Genomic DNA, 7365 nt, shown 5'->3' with positions numbered 1-7365 from the left:
TCAGAGAGGAAGGGAGAGGGAAAGAGAGATAGAAACATCAATGATGAGAGAGAATCATTGATTGGCTGCCTCCTGCACACTCCCTACCGGGGATCAAGCAACCCTGGCATGTGCCCTTGACAGGAATCAAACCCAAGACCCTTCAGTCCTCAGGCTGATGCTCTATCCACTGAGCCAAACCAGCTAGGGTGGCACACAGAATTTTGAACTGTCATTTCTGTTTTTTTTCTAAGATGTCACTTTTAAAATATTTTTTCAATTTTTCTGTTTTCATCAGGCACAGTCAACTTGATGTTAATCTGTCTTTAACACATGCTAATTTCCCCTTTAATAAGGAAGCTCTGTGATAATTAGCAATTGCAGCTGCAAGAAGTGAAATTCCTCCCTGGAGAATAAAATGAGTGAGCTACTACATCCAGAGTAAACATCAGAAATGGAGAAGCATAAAGCTGAATGTCCTGTATTCACATACATCCTATAACTGTAGCTTAACCACTAGGTCTTGACCAGCAGCTTCCAAACAGGGGTGTGGGTAATGACCGCAATTTGCTGTATCCTCCGGTAATCTTTTTGTACAAATACAAACCATTATTGTGAGATGGAACAGATTTGTCTCTTCGTATCTAATGTTCTGGACAACTCTGGCCTTGACTCTCAGCCTCTCCAAGCCCCAGCTCCACTTTCTGCTGCTGGGCCAGCCTGCACTGCTTGGAGAATCTCGGGGTCCTAACCCCACCTCCCACCCACATGTGCACAGGGGCTATGACTTAGAGCAAGTTGTGATAAAATAGACTTACAGCAGTGCCCTAATCGAAAGTAACCTGGCGGGGGTCTCTACCTCTTGAGCATCTTACCCCTGCCGTCACCCACAGCCCAAAGGTATGGGCTCCTAGACCACTGGCCTGGAATCAGCCTCTCTTTCCCTGATCCTCTGATCTTCTGCTCCCTGTGCCAGTCCTTTAAAGCACACAAATAAGCTCATCTGTGTGAGGCAGGGTACCTCAGTGCGCACCCAAATCTAGTACAGCCCCATGGCTGCCCGGGTGGTTAGAGTATTTCCCCACCCCAGGAAGCATCCGGGCTCTTTCTCTCACCTCCATTGGATGATGCAGAAGGCCCAACCCCTTAGCCTAACCCCCAAACCACCCTGTTTTAATCACCAGCCTCCATAAGCAAGTAGATTTAGGAGGGAGTAGAGGGCATCAGAAGATGCTGAACTTTGAGGGTCATGGATACCCACCGCTTTCAGAATCTCACAAAGCTATTGTCTTTTCCCCCAGGGTGGGGACGGTGGGTGGAGAATGGATATCCATGACACATTTTCTGAGGATTCACAGTTCCTAAGGCCCATCTTTGGGTCCCTCAGTCCATGAACCTCAGGTTAAAAATCCCTGTTCCTGCCCTAGTTTGGCTCATTGGGTAGAGTGTCAGCCTGCAGAAGGAAGGGTCTCCGATTCGAGGGCACATACCTCCGTTGCAGGCTCAATCCCCAGCCCTGGTCAGGAATGCAAGCGGGAGGCAACCAATCCATGTGTCTCTTTCACATTGATGTTTCTCTCTGTCTCTGTCTCTCCCCCTCCCTTCCACTCTCTCTAAAAATCAATGGAAAAGCCCTACCCAGTTTGGCTCAGTGGATAGAGCATCAGCCTGCGGAATGAAGGGTCCCAGGTTCAACTGCGATCAAGGGCACATGCCCAGTTGGGGGCTCGATCCCCAGTAGGGGACGTGCACGAGGCAGCCGATCAATGATTCTCTCTCATCATTGATGTTTCTATCTCTCTCTCCTTCTCCCTTCCTCTCTCAATAAAAATATTTTTTTAAAAATCAATGGAAAAAATATCCTCGGGTGAGGATTAACAACAACAACAAAACCCCTGCTCCACAGTGGACCTAGTCCCACAGAAAGTATAGCGAAAAAAGCGTAACCGAGTTTCCGAACGCCCTTTCCCTTTTCAGCAAGCCAAACCTGGAAGCAGTGGAGAGCCGGGGTGGGGCAGGGAAGGATAGCCATCAGAACATTCTGGAATCATGATCTGATGAGCGGAGGGGAGCTGTGTCCAGTCAGCAGTGGCCAGACAGAGGAAATGGAGTGTCTGGCTGCTGGCCATTCTTACCCTTTCTCCTACCATCTGGATCTCTGGCCCATCCTGACCCCTGGTGGCTGCCCATGGGATGAGGCGAGAGTTCTTCCCAAGCCCCTCCCTGCTCTACAGTCAAGGGGAAGCCAGCTAGTCCCAGCCCAAAAGGAAGATGAACTCCCACCCTCACAGGTCCTGCTAGGGCCCCAGGAGGTACAGCATGTTTCCTAGGGGTCCTTCAGGAGGGTTCACTCACTGCAGTCACCAGATACCTTTTCAATATAAGTGCAGCAATCAATCAACCGCATGTACATGAGAAAGCATTTTTTTTAACCTGTCAAGTTGGCAAAAGGGGTGTGTGTGTGTGTGTGCGCGCGTGGGTGCGTGCGTGCGTGAATGTGTGTGTGTGTGTGTGTGTGTGTGTATTGTTGTTACAACTGAAGATCAATGCAGGTCACGGTGATAAAAAGTGCAGCACAGGAAATATAGTCAATAACATTGCAGTAGCTGTGTATGCTGTCAGATGGATACTAGACTTATCGGGACATCCCTTTGGAAGTTACAAACTATGCTGTACACCTAAAACTAATGTTGTATGTCAACTGTAATTTTAAAAATGTTTAATTTTTTAAATAAAAATTAAGCCCAGCCGAAACCGGTTTGGCTCAGGGGATAGAGCGTTGGCCTGCGGACTGAAAGGTCCCAGGTTCGATTCCGGTCAAGGGCATGTACCTGGGTTGCGGGCACATCCCCGGTGGGAGATGTGCAGGAGGCAGCTGATCGATGTTTCTCTCGCATCGATGTTTCTAACTCTCTATCTCTCTCCCTTTCTCTCTGTAAAAAATCAATAAAATATATTTTAAAAAAAAAATTAAGCCCAGCCAGCGTGGCTCAGTGGTTGAGCGTCAAACCAGGAGGTCACGGTCAGGGCACATGCCTACATTTCGGGCTCAGTCCCCAGTGTGGGGTGTGCAGGAGGCAGCCAATCAGTGGTTCTCTCTCATCATTGATGTTTCTGTCTCTCTCTCCCTCTCCCTTCCTCTCTGAAATCAATAAAAATATTAAAAAATAAAATAAATAATAAAAGGCAGGTCAGAACTCAGTAAGACCAGCACACTCTGCACATTGGTGAGAGTACAGATTTGTACACCCAATTCCGGAAGTGATTCTAGCAAAGTAAATCCAAAATCTTACAAAGTGTTTCTATCCTCTGACCCAGTAATTCTGCTGTTAAGAATCCAACTTCAAGACGTCAATAGACTGAAAGAGTGTTGTACCTGGGATTTGAAATAAATGGCAGAAAACAAGGTTAGCCAAAAGTGATCATTGCTGAAGCTAGGGAATGGGTACATGGGAGTTCTTTGTTCTATTTTTTTGTCTACTCTGGCATATGTTTGAAATTTCCATGAAAAAACATTTTTTAAAGGAAAGCATCAGATATGCAAAGATTTGTATAAAAGGCATCAATTTTTAATAGCAAAAACTGTGCCAATGGTATAAAAGTGCTATGCTAGAATGGTTAAACGAATTATGCTGCATCCAAATAGTGGAATATTATGTAGTTGTTTAAAAATTCAAGGATGTTTTAATGTCAGAAAAATGCTTACAGTGTAATGCAAAGTGAATAAGTAGGATACCAATTGTACATGCAACATTTAACTAATTATGTTAAATAAAAAGTACATAAAAGTGAAGACTATTTGAGAACACACTAAAGTGTTTTTTTATGCAGTGAGTCTATGGGTGATTTTTATTCTTAATATTGTGCTTTATTTTCCTAATTCTACAATGAGCATTTTACTTTTATAAATAGACTCAATAAGTTGCGTTTGTTAAGGTAATACTAACGTAGGAATCTGATATATATATTCAAGACCAAAGACTGACATATATTAGCTGTGCAACACTGAGCAAATTAACTAACTTCTAGGTCTCAGATTCCTCAACTGTAAAACTGGCATAATGCCATCATACTTTTCACGCCACCATTTAGTGGGCATTTACTATGCACTAGGCAGGCACTATGCCGAGTGGTTAACTGGCCCCCCACCCCATCTATCATCCCACATACTACTCTCACATGAGCATTTCAATCCTCACAATAAACTCTGGAGGACCTTTTAGTATTCCCGCTTAAAAGTATACAAGCTGGCCCTAACCGGTTTGGCTCAGTGACTAGCGTCAGCCTGGGGACTCAAGGGTCCCAGGTTCAATTCTGGTCAAGGGCATGTACCTTGGTTGGGGGCACATCCCCAGTAGGGGGTGTGAAGGAGGCAGCTGATTGATGTTTCTAACTCTCTATCCCTCTCCCTTCCTCTTTGTAAAAAATCAATAAAATATATTTTTTAAAAAGTATACAAACTGCAGCTCAGACAGTGCTCAGGCATAGGTGTGGCCATCTTTGAAAGCCCGGCTTAGTTTTGTTGTGAGGACTGAGCGAAGGAATGTAGGTGGAGTGCCGCACGCAGTGCCTGGCTCCAAGCACAGAGCTGCTCCATTTAATGTTGCCTACCTTTTCTATGACCCCTGGGCATTGGTAAATTGTAGCAAAACAAACCAATATACTCTCAGAAAAAGAAAGGTTCTGCCCAAAAAGAAGAGATTATAGCCCTGGTTCAGTGGCTAGGTTGGTTGGAGTGTTGGCTTGTACCCCAATGGGTTGTGAGTTTGATTCCCAGTCCTGGCATATTCCTAGGTTGTGAGTTTGATCCCTGGTCGGGCCACATACAGGAATCAACCAATCCGTGTTTCTCTCTCTCTCTCTCTCTCTCTCTCTCTCTCTCTCTCTCTCTTTCTCTCCCTCTGGCCCTAGCCAGTTCTGCTCAATGGATAGAGCATTGGCCCGGTCAAGGGCACGTACCTCCGTTGCAGGCTCGATCCCCAGCCCCGGTTAGGGTGTGTGTGGGAGGCAACCAATTGATGTCTCTCACATCAATGTTTCTCTCTCTCTCTCTCTCTCTCTCTCTCTCTCTCTCTGTCTCTCCCCCTCCCTTCCACTGTCATTAAAAATAATCTTCGGATGAGAATTAACAAAATAAAATGAAGAGGAGGAGGAGGGGGGAGTGGGAGTGGGAGTGGGAGGGGGAGGGGGGGAGGAGTAGGAGGAGGGGGAGGAGGAGGAGGAGAGATTATAGGACCTATAAGAAACATTAGCCGAAACCGGTTTGGCTCAGTGGATAGAGCGTCGGCCTGCGGACTGAAAGGTCCCAGGTTCGATTCCGGTCAAGGGCATGTACCTGGGTTGCGGGCACATCCCCGGTAGGAGATGTGCAGGAGGCAGCAGATCGATGTTTCTCTCTCTCATCGATGTTTCTAACTCTCTATCTCTCTCCCTTCCTCTCTGTAAAAAAATCAATAAAATATATATTTAAAAAAAAAAAAAGAAAGAAACATTAAAGAGGAGCTGAAAGGCTACCTTACTCAGGGAGATGTGGGGGGCTGGGACTGTGTGCTCCACAAGTTCCAACATAGTTCTGTCAGTTACTTATTCAGGGGTTCATCAGACCCCACACCTTGATTTGGAGCTGATAATTCACTGTAGAGTTACTCTACCAACAAGGCATCACTCCCACCTTCCACTTACCCTGCCACCCTTCCTGCCTAAAGAACAGGGCACACCTAACCAGTTTTTGGCTCAGTGCATAGAGCATAGGCCCCGTGAACTGAAGGGTCCCAGTTCGATTCTGGTCAAGGGCATGTACTTTGGTTGCAGGCTTCATCTCCAGTGCGGGGGGTGCAGCAGGCAGTCGATTGTTGTTTCTCATCAGTGCTTCTCTCTATCCCTCTCCATTCCTCTCTGTGATATCAATACAAATATATATATATATTTTTTAGAAGGCCCAGGTCTCATCAGGCCCATAGACTGATCCTATTTTTTTTCTTTGTTTTCCCTTTTATTGGAGAAAAGCAGAATATTAAGGGCTGGACAAGACAAGGCACTGTGTGAAGAAGGAAGGCTTGAACACCTAGGGGTAAGTGATGTGAAGCAGCTTGGCCTGCCCCAGAATGCCCTCGGATTCATCTTAAATGCCTCTTGCCCTGAGGAGCCAGCCTAAGTTAGGTTGCATCCCTGTGCCCTATTTCCGGCCCTTGAACCCATCACAGCACTAACTGCATTAGAATTGCTTGTTAGTTGTCTGCCTTCTCTACCAGATAGTAAACTCCTTGAGAGCAAGCACCAGTGTTCACCACTGTATCTTTCTAGCTCCTGGCAATGTGCCTGGTACACAGTAAACTGCGTCAATGTTTGAGGAAGGAAGGAAGGAAGGAAGGAAGGAAGGAAGGAAGGAAGGAAGGAGGGAGGGAGGGAGGGAGGGAGGGAGGGAGGGAGGGAGAGAGGGAGGAAAGAAGGCCAAATGGACCCATAGCTGCCTTGCTTCACACTCAGCACTAAGAAGTAGTCCCAGCCCTAGAGCAGTGGTTCTCAACCTGTGGGTCGCGACCCCTTTGCGGGTCGAACAACCCTTTCACAGGGGTCGCCTAAGACCATCGGAAAACACATATATAATTACATATTGTTTTTGTGATTAATCACTACGCTTTAATTATGTTCAATTTGTAACAATGAAATTGGGGGTCAGCACAACATGAGGAACTGTTTTAAAGGGTCGCGGCATTAGGAAGGTTGAGAACCACTGCCCTAGAGGCTTGAAATGTACATGTTTCTCCAACCTCATATCCACCTTTAGGAAAACAAATGTAAGGGAAAATCCTGTTGATTCCAAACCTGATGCTCTTTATTTTACCAAAGTATTAAAAATGGAGCTCCTGAATCCAAGGGAGGTTCTCGAGCACACAGAATTCTGGGCGGGATTCTGGGACTGGAAAGGTCTGAGGCCTGGTGTTCTGATCCTAGCTCTGCCACCTCTGCTGTGTGACTCCGGTGAGTGACTTCCCCCTCTGGGCCTCACTCAGGCCTCCTCTCTGTAAAATGGGGTGACCTTGTATGAAAATAAAGGCAACTGAGCGCGCTTGACTATGTACGCGGTTGGGTGTGGCTGGACAGTGTCCCCTTCCTAGGTGCTTAGGGGCAGCCAGGGGGCAGGGAAGGCAGCATGTGCCTATTCCAGCTGCGAACAGTGAGACCCAGGATGCACCGCCCCCTGGAGAGTGGTCAGGGAGGGGCCGTAGGCGGCCGGGGACCTCGCGTCAGTAAGGGCCCCCCCAAACATGCCTTCCTGCCTTTGCCTCTCGGTTTGCGAAGAGAGACGACTCTGAAGCCCCAGTACCTTCAAGGCACCACCAAGCGTGGCCCCTGCTCCCCATTCAAAAACAACACACTCTCACA

Source organism: Myotis nattereri (assembly GCF_964212035.1).
Source record: "Myotis nattereri genome assembly, chromosome: 1".
Lineage (NCBI taxonomy): Eukaryota > Metazoa > Chordata > Mammalia > Chiroptera > Vespertilionidae > Myotis > Myotis nattereri.
The sequence above is the reverse complement of the archived record's forward strand: the minus strand, read 5'-3'. Positions refer to the sequence as shown.